Here is a 12,077-nt window from a genome sequence, read left to right on the forward strand (position 1 = left end):
TTTGTATAAATATTATATTACTAAATTTATTGCTACATGTTATATATTGATATATATGACAATATTATGATAATAATATGTTAATTTTAATAATATTATACTAATATAATATACATCATACTATTTTTCTTTTCCTGAAGTGTATATACATTTTTTGGTTGACTCTGTATATATAAATTGTGAACATGAAGCCATATTTAAAAAAAGAAATAAATAAAGGGGAAAGAGCTTCTAGTGGACATAGTGTAGTACTGCAGGAGTCAGGCCAAAGCCATGTCTAGTCAATGGACTGATAAATGTAAAAATTTGTTGTGAGCCGTTAGTGCACCACAAAATCATGAAACTAAGCAAACTTACTCAACCAGTTGTTCCTTCTATGTAAAATGTTTTAAAAAATTTGGACTTTCCACTGTTTAGATAAGAACATTCATTTTCTTCTATTATGTCCTCACTAAATCAACATCATTCACAATATCACAAATTCCTTCACAGTTTCACATCAGCCATGTCTTGGCATTATTCTGACTGATTTTGAACCAAATCGCGTGAAAGTAAGGGACAATACATTCGATTTCTAAAAGTGAAACACTTCCTGCTGCCAGTTGGTGGCGCTATGACTGAGACTCATATTTGTCATATCGCTGTGATCAGCTTTCTTCTCTTAACATTACATTGAAATTTGATGTACATCACTCAATGTACACAGAAGTTATTAGCCACTTCCTGTTTCCTTTTATTCGCCATAAGTTTAAGGGCTCCTCACAGCTGAACCATTTGAGATATCAAAAATCCCTTGGCAAGTTTGCATCAGCAATGTCTTCAGATCATATTGGAGCCTGTCATTGGTCAAAATCATATAAATCCCCTAGGAGGAGTATATCAAATTCTAATGGGTGCATTTTTCAAACATCCCAAAATAACTGACTTCCTGTTAAGCAGATCCTGTAGATTAGACTTAATGACATGCAATGAGAAAGTTGTTCAGCTCAATGAGATCTAAGTGTGTACTACATTTACACACTGGATATGTGCAAGTATGTATCAGCTTTGCAGCAAGATTTTCCAGGGGGCGCTGTAATGGGTGTGTGCCACGCCCAGGACCGAGCCACAGTGACGTCCTAATGGCCACAGTTTCCAACCTGTCTGCTGATTTTCAAGAGTTTTTGAGCATGTTAAGGGGTCCAAAATGCCCCGACAGGTTGAGAAAAAATATATAAAATTCTAACGAAAACAATAGGGCTTCCGCCCTATTATAAACAAATAATCCTTAGATAAACAAGAGGTCCCTTTGCACTGCTAGTTCTTGGGCCCTAATAATAATAATAATAATAATAATAATAATAATAATTAGAAGAACAAGAGGTCCCTTCGCACTGCTAGTGCTTGGGCCCTAATAACTAATAATTATTAGACTAATAATTTAGAATATTTGTGTAGATTTGGTAATGGCATGGAAAAGGTTTAAACATTTCACATTTTATGTTAGTCTACAATAGTTTAGCCCAATTTACAATATGAAGAAGAAAGTAATCTATTTTCTTGTACAAAAACTTTGATAACTTTAGTCACATTAATTATGTCCAATATTTCAAACTGAGGTGAACGGTCAGAAGTAAAACTTACCATCCACCTCAGGTGCATGCAGAGATGCACAGGTGACAGTGATTATATGAGTTTACTACACTCTTCACTTGCTGGAGTTTACACATAATGGTGCAAAACCAAAAACATTGAGTGTCAATATTGTGGATGGAATTAACACCATTATTGTGGATGAAGTTAACACTGCATGATTTTGTTGCATGATGAAGATAAGTCATCGGTTCGTTGTTTTTACACTGCACGACTATCTAGGGTAGCATTCAGTCACTGCTGTGTTCACACTGCATGATGGATCGGCAACAGGAGGTTTCACACTGCATGACTTCACAACAGGTAGAATCGCCGACAACTGTGGTCCACAAACTGCGTTTCACAACTGAACGTACGCGAGAAATAATAAGGAAATAACTCAAGATCACATGTGAGATCAAAGTTCTTGTGAGATTGAAAATGGTACCCAGCAAAAAGGTCGCGATCCAAAGGGTCTGTGCTGGGAACAAGGATTGTGTGTTCTGCATAATTGGACAAATGAATAATTTTGCAATGTGCTGCTACTGATGTGGCTGGTCAAGCATTTCTATTTGATGTAATTGTAAAGCTTATTTATTGTGATATAACTATATTTAAGATATTTTTTTCTGATAAAAACTATAGTTAAACTATAATATTGTGCTCCAACCGAAGCCATGCTTGCTGATATCGTGGTCTATAACTCCTCCCCGAACCATCCGCTGCTCTGTATCTTGCTCTCTCATTGGCTGTAGGTCATCGCCGAGGTTTTTTTCATTCAGAACTCCTTTCACACTGCACGATTATGACGACTCATCAGCGACTCGCTCAGATCGCGTCACTGGTAATTCACACTGCGCGATTGTCACTCGGTGTGCATGAGTGCCGATTTGCCTTCGAATTTGGCCATTTGTTGGAGACTTTGCAAAACTAGTCGGTGACTAAAAATCAGGGCCAAAATTGTGCAGTGTGATCTAGGCATTGTTAGAGGAAAACAGATCGATTGGTATATATCCAAGAAGAATATATATTCACTGAGCACTTAATTAGAAACACTTGTAAACCTACTCATTGAAGCAATTATCTAATTAGGCAATTATCTTGTCACTGTTCTTTAGCAGCCTTCACAGTCACTGGATCTGAAACCAATAGAACACCTTTGGGATATAGTAGTACAGGAGATTGACAGCATGAAAGTACACCTGAAAATCTGCAGGAATTGCAGGAAAGCATGGACTAAAATCTGGATGATTTTAATGTGAATGTGAATCTTTTCAACATCTTTTTGAATCCATGTCCATCCATGTCCACTGGGGATGTTTTGAAAACATAAGGCTCAGGTAGGCTGACAAACCACATGAATTTACTTTGCTTTTGCTACTGATTAGAACAGAAGAGATATTAGTGAAAAAGTATGAAAAATTACAGTGATACCTAGGCAGCTCCAGAGTAAAACCGTCCTTGAATGTCCACACAGTGAGTGACCTATGATTCAAATGCAACCATTCTGCAGGCTTACATGGCCTGAGATTGGCAAGCTGATAATGTAGCTAAGCTCCAAAAAAAGTAAAGAGAAGGACAGAAAGCAGATTCAAAAAAAGGAAGAAGATGGGCAACTCATGAAAGCAAAACTTCAGGCAAATCAAGAGGTAATGTCTAAGCCTCAGCCCAAAACATGATATTGTTTCAAATGTGGTAATGATTGCCACATAGCCAGACAGCATGGGAATCCACCTAACAATATGGTTTAGTGGATCAGAATTTGGGGCCAAAGAGTTTGGGGCCAAGCAAAATGTATGGAAGCTGAAATATGGCCTGTCGTTAAACTGGAAAAGGTCCTCAGTAAAACTGTGAACAAAACAGAGATCCATGTATATGCAAAAGTAGAAGGAAAAAAAAAACATTGAGTAAAAAAACAAATAATTGTTATTTTCCAGACTTCCATAAAAATTACTAACATTCAGAAAAGGGAGTTGAGACAACCCTTAAAAGATAGCTGCATTTACCTCCTGGCCCAGACCAAATAACGTTTTGGAGCTGAAGTCCATTTTGAGATTTAGAGGATGCTGTAGAATGTTTGTAAGAGAATGCTAAAAAATTGTGAAACCTATAAACAGCAAAACAGTGTTCAGTGAAACTAATTGATGGCTCACATGTTTGTCGTTGCAACAGTTAATTCAGATGGGCCTGAGGGATTTTACAATTGTCAATTGTCAGGAAAGTAAGCTAATTAAATGCAGTTAGTGCTGATGCCCCTAGATGGCATTTATCTCTTTTTGAGAATACATGGTCTAATAACTTGTATTAGATAATGTAGAGAGTGACTCTAATGTTAAATATCAGTCTAACTAGTTAGTATGCAGTCCAAATAGGTTTTGATGCAATTGAAGGAGGCCATCATGTGGCTGAAATAAAAAAATAAATAAAACAGAAACTTTAGGAATGGCCAAGTCAGCAATTAAAACGAGTGACACCAAAATGCCTGGAACACCTTCAGAAGCCAACTAAAGTAAATCATCGCTGAATTCTTTCCTTGGTGAAGAAAAACTCCCTCACAGCATCTAGGCAAAAACACTTGTGGAGGTAGGTTTACCATTGTCAAAGTCTACCTTCGTGAATATAAATACAGAGATTATACCTCAAGATGCAAGGCACTGGCAACACAAGAACAGAAAGGATAGATTACCCTTTGCTAGAAAACATCTTAAAAAAAGTTTAACTATCAGAATATTGGAAAGAGATGAATATGGATAAGAAAAGGACGGGCTCATGATCCCAAGCATAACACATCATCTGTCAAATGTGGTGTTATGGCATGGGCATGTATAGCTGCCAGTGAAACTGTTTCCCTAATGGTTGATTGATGATCTGATTGCTGACAAGTGTGTAGAAAAATACATTTAAAATAAAAAAAATTTACTTTCTATACTTTCAATTCAGCATGGTTTTAACTTATTTAATACACAATTGAAGGCAGAAAGTCCCACAAACAGACAAGTGAAGTGAGCAATGATCTGCAATAAATGTTTTGCATGTTTTGGTATTTATATTATACCTTTTTTTTTTTGTCATCAATAATTTTGTGCTGCCATGTGGGTTTGTTGTATTTTTCACTTTCCTGTCACAATAAATTTTTTTAAACAATGTTTTTTTTTTTTCTGAGTAAAGGCAGCAAGTAGAGTCTATCCACATTGTGTTTTTTGAAAAAATAAATAAATAAATAAATTGCCCTATATTCAGATTTTCTAAGGTCGGCTATAAATACTCATTATGGCAAACATTCAGCTGGTTCTGTTAGTTAGTTTCAGGATATTTAGTCATTCTTCCTACACCGTTAGTAGTAGTGCCAGGGCGCTGAACATAGCAGGTAATCTTAGGGTCTTAGGCAAACATAGATTCTCTGATGTAGAGTTAATGATATACACTATATTGCCAAATGTTTTGGGATACCCCTCCAAATCATTGACTTCCATGGCCACAATTGTATAAAATCAAGCACCTAGGCATGAAAACTGCTTCTACAAACATTTGTGAAATAATAGGTCACACTCAGGAGCTCAGTGAATTCAAGCATGGTACCATGATAGATGGCATCTCACCCACAAAGTGGTAGGCCATGTAAAATCACAGAGCAGGGTTAGTGCATGCTGAGGAACACAATGCGCAGAAGTCACCAACTTTCTGCAGAGTCAATACCTGCACACCTCCAAACTGTGTGTGGCCTTCAAATTAGCTCAAGAACAGTAAATAAAGAGCTTAATGGAATAGGATTTCATGGCTGAGCAGCTGCATCCAAGCCTTACATCACCAAGTGCAATGCAAAGCGTTGGATGCAGTGATGTAAAGCAATGGACGAGTCTGGTTTTGGCAGTTGCCACAAGAACGGGACTTGCCTGACTACATTGTGGCAAGTGTAATGTTTGGTGTATGGGGATTATGGTGTGGGGTTGGGACTCTTAAGGAACTCTTAATGCTTCAGGATACCAAGACATTTTAGACAATTTCATGCTCCCAACTTTGTAGGAACAGTTTGGAGATGGCCACTTCCTGTTCCAAGATGACTTCGTACCACTGCATAAAGCAAGGTCCATAAAGACATGGATGAGCGAATTTGGTGTGGAGGAACTTGACTGGCCTGCAAAGAGTCCTGACCTCAACCCGATAGAACACCTTTGGGATGAATTAGAGCCGAGACTGCAAACCAGGCTTTTTTTGTCCAGTATCAGTGCCTGAACTCACAAAATTCCCATAAACACAATCCTAAACCTTGTGGAAAGCCTTCCCAGAATAGTTGAAGCTGTTATACCTGCAATATAAACCCTATATTAAATGCTACAGATTGAGAATGGGATGTCATTAAAGTGCATGTAAAGGTTGACGTCCCAAAACTTTTGGCAATATAGTGTATGACTTTGTCAGTCAGGTTACTAAGAGTAACATTGTAGAAGTGTGCATATTAGTGAAGTTGATGTCCAGTGCTATGTTCTGACCCCATCCCAATCCAGAGTGGTAATGTAGGTTACACCAGGTTATGGTCACTATACTGCAGGATAGCTAGGTGGAAAGCAATGTGGGCTTTATAGATACAGTGAAACCTTGACTTACGAGTGACTCAACTTACAAGTTTTCCGAGATACGAGCTGTCGCTCGGTCGATTTTTTGCTTTAAGATATGAGCCGAGATCTGATTTACAAGCGAGCGAGCTTACGCCACCTGCCACTTGGTAGCCCAGCGAGTGGTTAGTTCACGTGGTTATCTCTCCAGGTCGTTCGTTGGCACTGTGTAACGACACTTGCCTCACTTATTTTCCAAACATTTTGAAAAGGAGGAAGAAACAAACCTCCTTGGACAGGTTTTTATTGAAACACCCTGCAAGTGAAAGCGAGGAAAGTGTGGCAAAAAAGGCAAAAGTCAGTGAAGATGATTAAGTGAAGTGAAAAAAAAATAAATAAATGAAAAAGTAGCAATTATGTTTAGCGATAAAGTGTAGCATAGTGTGTAAGTTAAATTTAGCAATTAATTGTAGCATTAAGTGTGTAGCGAGTAAGTTAAGTTAGTGATAGAGCACAAAATAAAAAATTCCTCTGCCACCCTCCTCCGCCAGCATCTTCATCTGATCTTCAAGGCAAATACACTTTAATAAAACCAGTTTTTCTTTACATTCTCTTTTATTATGTATTATTATTATTTTATACATTATTTGTTATTCATAAAGTATGTTTTTCTTATTTAAAAAACGTGACAAAAATTGTTGTGGTTTTTGGTGGGCTGGAACGGATTAATAGCATTTAAATTCATTTTAATGGAGAAATTTGATTTGATATACGAGCAAATTGAGTTACGAGCTCGGTCACAGAACGAATTAAACTTGTAAGTCAAGGTATTACTGTAATTGGAGCAGTTTTGACAGCAAGACTGTCCTGGGTGGGTGCAAAATTTGTTGCTCTCATTTATTTGCAACATAGCACATGGTCTCAGTATAGACCTATTTAACTGGTGACAATCTGAAGCAAAGGCTAGGAAACAGACAAACAGACTAACTTAACCCTCTACTAGCTGAAATGACGTAAGGTTGTATAAAGCGCCATAAATTGGATTTAATTTTTCTATTTAAGGATATTTAATCGCTCGCTCGCCCTTAATATTTAAGGATGAACGACGTAAAACAGGGCACTACTGTACTTACATAACATTATGTAGCCACAAAAAACAAGTCTATTAAGACAAACAATATTCTGAATTTCTCTGTGAATTTTTGGATTTCATATTAAACCTAGATGTTTCTATACATGAAGCATTAATTGTTGGAGACTTTTCCCTCTGAAAAGAGCAGCTGGGTCCATCCTAAATTCAGTACTGATTGATCAGTGTAATATGTCTCACTCAAAATGGTGATTACACTATTGATATCCTGATAACATTCAGATAAATATAGTATTTAATATCCATATTTAATATGGAAATACATTTCCACAGTTTGAAGCTATTTCAGACCATTATCTTTACAGAGAGGTCTTTCAGTAGTCTCTAGTGATCCAGTGATCCATTATTGGATCATTGTCTGACCCCACAGAACAGATCAGGCAACTCAGTCCAAGGGTAGTCTACTCTAGTTCTTTCCCCCCTTTCTGAATCCTTATGTCCCCTTGTTCTAAATCACATGTTTAAATGTGATGGTCTCTTTTACAAATGGGAATTAGAATGGGAAGCTTTATGATTGTCATTTAACTGTTTAGCAGGCTGCTTTGCACCAACAGATGGCCAGGAGAGAGTTGACATTTGACATTTAAACTGTCATGGTTACATGTGAAAGTCTGAGTAACAGAAATAACAGAAGTGATTAACAGGTAGCCTAAAGCACCCTTATCTATTCAGGTAACCCTCCCTTCAGAAAACAGTAAATCACTTAAGTACACTAGGAAAAGTAACCAAGTATTAATTTTTGAGGGCTCTAATGCCGGAGTTGGGGGGTTACTAACTACTTACTACTTTAAGGCATCCAGGCATCCCCCTACAGACACTACACTACACTCGCTATCACTAACCCTCTCTAGTGTCTGGATGTGCACCTCAAAAGCTAATATCTTCTCCTTCAGAGAGCTAACTAGCATACACTTATCACAATTAAAATTAACGCCAACTTCGGAGGAAGAATTACTAAACATCCTGCAGCTCACACACTGTACAAGCTGAAGTTGGTCATACTTTATGATTAAGCACCTTAGAAGTAAGCGCTTCAAATACAGGAAGTGACGTCTGTGTTTGAGATGTCTGAGATCTGTCTCTCTTAAATGTTCATGAAAGTAAGGGTTTCCCTGTTAATGTATTGGTTTTCAGTCTTTAACAGCCAGAAATTTCAGTTAAAATAACAGGATTCATATATCTTGGCACTCTGCCCTCTCTTGTATTTGCATTTTTTTTTCTCCTTTGTTAGATCAGTTTGACTTAGAAGCAGAACAATTTATCTTTATTACTGACTGATTGAATTAATGTAGTGAACATGAATATTTTGCCTAGATTTCTTTGTTTTTCAGTATAATCCTTTATTTCTTCTGAAGCATTTTTGAAATCTATGGGCCAGGTGATGAGAAGATTCTAAGAATCACAGAGAGATCCCAGTTTAGCTTAAAAAATTCTAAATAGGAGTCCTAGCCTAAGAGTGATTCAGGACCAATCTCAGCAATCTTAGAGAGGAGGCAGGGCTGACCCCATTGCTCCAATAAAAAATGAGCTCTTTAAATAGGGTCCACTAAAACCTTCACCTTGTCACTACATTAAGACATTTGAGGATATATAATGTTGGAATTATGTTTGTGACCGATCATATTAGAGATATCTCAGACATGGCACAGAAATGCCATAGTTCATATATTTAAAATCACTGTCATTATTATATATTTTATGCAACACCATTTCTTTTCCCTCTTCACCTTTTGGCCATTTTCTCCTCTGCTAAAGGATCTCTTAAGCCTCTTAAAAGTCCTAACACCTTTTGACCTTAAGAGCTCTTTTAAGGGATAAAATGCTTTGTAAATAACCTTTATTTAGTTATTAATTTTCGTCTTTACTAGGAATTTTCATGAATACATGTGCAGATCATTTGTGGGGTGGTAAAGTTCATAGATGTTGGCTTAGTGGTGGGCTTGCATTACCCAACTGTGTGTTTTATAACTTTTGGCAAACAATGCTAAAATCTAATGCTAAAATGTTAAAATCAAAATCTCTCAGTTTATTCAGAATTATAAGTATATATACACAAAAAATAAAATTCTACTGTATATTAAACTTTGAGTTATATAACCTTATTTTTAAGGCATTTTTCTTCTTCTTGCGTATTACACTACACGTGTAATACACAAGTAGTAGTTGTGTATTACACGTGTATATTCATTAAAGTTGTATTAACAGCATAGTTCCAGCTGTTAAAAACTTAAGTATTTGCCATATTTCCAAACTTTGGAAGTGGATAAAAGATAAAAAGGAATCATGTTAGGTGCTTGATGATCAATTATACAATGGTTTGATACAGTTCAATGACCAACCGGAGAGCTTCAGAGCCTGGCAACAGTCCTTTCAAAATGCTGTAACTGGTTTGAATTTGACACCCAGTTAAGAAATGGACCTGTTAGGTAAATGGTTGGGGAAAGAATCTGCTGAACACGCTTAACGCATGAGGTCAATACTCATTATTCAGCCATCAAGGGGCCTTGACATGATATGGTCTAGATTGGAGGAGTGTTACGATGCTCCAGAGGTTATTGGGTTTAACTTTTCTTCTCAAACAGATTCACTTTATAAAACAAACAGGGTCAGTTTGAAGCCAAGCAAGTCAAGAGAAATCTCAGTTAATTAAATAAATGTGTCTTCCCCTTTACATTTAAACACAGATAAAGATGAAAGGAAAACTAAGGATTCTGAAAGACTTTGTCCCATTCACAAAAGACCTCAGTTACTTAGGAAATGTTGTTCCTTCTGTGAGAAGCCTTTGGATGAAGATTTTGCATTTTTGAAAGGAAAGAGAATCTGTTTCAAGTGTTGCTTAGCCACAACACACACAGCTAAGTAAATGTAAATGTAAATTTGTGACTAAGAGTTCTGAGTGTGGAAGTGAGAAGCATATTTCTGCACTACACCTAGGCCCACCTCCAAAATCTCAAGAAGCTGCTTCCTTACCACAGCATGGCGGGGAGGAAGTTTCTACACCACCAACAGAAGTGCAAGCTCACTGCACTGAGGTTTGCAGAGGTGACCTTAGTAATAAGTCATGTTCAAAAATCAGTTTGGCATAGATGGAAAGGTAATCCTCTCTTTACCAAGCTTGTTAGAGTGTAACAACATTCCTGACAATAGGGCAGAGATTCCCACACCTAGTGCTGCTCTCCATCACTAGCATCTGAAACCTGAGTTAGAGTCAGATATTCCCATCATGATTCTTCTGGGTCGTGACATTATCAGAGTCCATAAGGTGGAATTGGAATTTACTGGAAATTGAAGGAGCAAATGGGCAGTCAGTTCCCTACTTGGGCGATGTGGAACTCTGACATTTCCTAAGGAATTTTTGGGAGTAAAGGCGGAGGTTACCACGTTAGCCCTAGTGGTTCATGATTTGATGCACGTGCCCCAAGTCCTTGTGGGAACCAACTCACTTGATGCTTTTAATGCTAACCATGCTCGAGAAAACCCAGGAAACCTCAGTCCAGCCCTTGATGGGTATCGAGCAGTACTTAAAATTCTGGATGTTAGACACAAGCAGATGAACACTGAAGTTCTGGGATGTGTGACATTGGAAAGAATTGCTCCTAAAGTTGTGTCAGCGGGTTGTATAGCAGTTCTTGATGGAGTTGTTCATCCAAGTTGCTGTCCTGCAGAAACCTTGACAACTTTGAAATGGTCAGCAATATCGTCCATGCCAGGCGGATTGCTAGTAGCCAGTGGTCTATACACTCTGCCTGCTAAACGCTCCTTCAGTCTATCTGTATTAGTGAGGAATGACACCCAGAATGACATAGCTGTCCCAAAAACTGTGATTGCTGAAATGCAAGCTGTTCAGCATGCGATTGACACAAAGCCAAGGTATGATGCCCCTCAAACGCAAATGAATTCTGCCTGCTCACAGACAAAGTTTGATTTTGGTGATTCCCCTTTACCAGCAGAGTGAAGGAGCCGAATACTGAATACCGAACTTTGTTGAACACAATGCCTGAAGTGTTTGCTTTACATGACATGGACTATGGGCATACAGATAAAGTGAAGCATTGCATCAAACTTAGTGATGAAACTCCCTTTAAGCATTACCCTAGGCCTATTCACCCACAGGACATCGATGCTGTTCACAAACACTTACAAGAACTGTTGGCTGCTGGAATTATTTGAGAATCTGAGTCTCCCTTTGCCTCTCCTATAGGGGTAATGAGGAAGAAGGATAATTCAGTACACCTGTGCATCGACTTCAGGAAACTCGATTCCCAAACTATAAAGGATGCCTATGCGCTTACCAATTTGGAGGAAGTGTTTTCTGTTTTAACCAGCTCAAAATGGTTCTCTGTTTTAGATTTTGACGTCGGGGTACTACCAAATCGAGATGGAGGAAACGGATAAACACAAAACAGCCTTTGTGTGCCCTCAAGTATTCTGGGAGTTTAAAAGAACGCCGCAAAGAATCACAAACGCTCCCAGCACCTTTCAGAGGCTCATGGAGCACTGTATGGGCAATCTGAACCGAAGACAGGTGCTAGTTTTCATAGACAACCTAATAGTTTTTTCAGAAACCCTCGAAGAGCACAAACATCGACTAGTGCAAGTCCTGACATGTCTGAAAGAATATGGCTTGAAACTTTCACCTGAAAAATTTTATTTTTTTTCAGACCTCAGTGCGATATTTGGGACATATCGTTTCCGAACATGATGTGGAAACAGACCCAGACAAAATTGAGGCCATTAAAACCCGGCCAAGGCCACAGACTCTA

At 38.0% G+C, this 12,077-nt stretch overlaps 1 protein-coding gene and 1 long non-coding RNA gene across 2 annotated transcripts in view; one reads left to right on the forward strand and one right to left on the reverse strand.

Annotated features, from left to right (window-relative positions):
* Positions 1–12,077, reverse strand: part of LOC131353269 (uncharacterized) — a 230,517-nt gene that overhangs the window by 160,868 nt on the left and 57,572 nt on the right. The window lies entirely within an intron of this gene.
* LOC131353271 (uncharacterized) overlaps positions 1–12,077 on the forward strand; it is a 33,444-nt gene continuing 21,367 nt past the window's right edge. Inside the window, exon 1 of the long non-coding RNA XR_009204600.1 lies at positions 1–12,077. This exon is cut by the window's right edge and continues 20,254 nt beyond it. This is a non-coding gene — a long non-coding RNA (uncharacterized LOC131353271).

This window comes from Hemibagrus wyckioides, linkage group LG05, assembly GCF_019097595.1.
Source record: "Hemibagrus wyckioides isolate EC202008001 linkage group LG05, SWU_Hwy_1.0, whole genome shotgun sequence".
NCBI lineage: Eukaryota > Metazoa > Chordata > Actinopteri > Siluriformes > Bagridae > Hemibagrus > Hemibagrus wyckioides.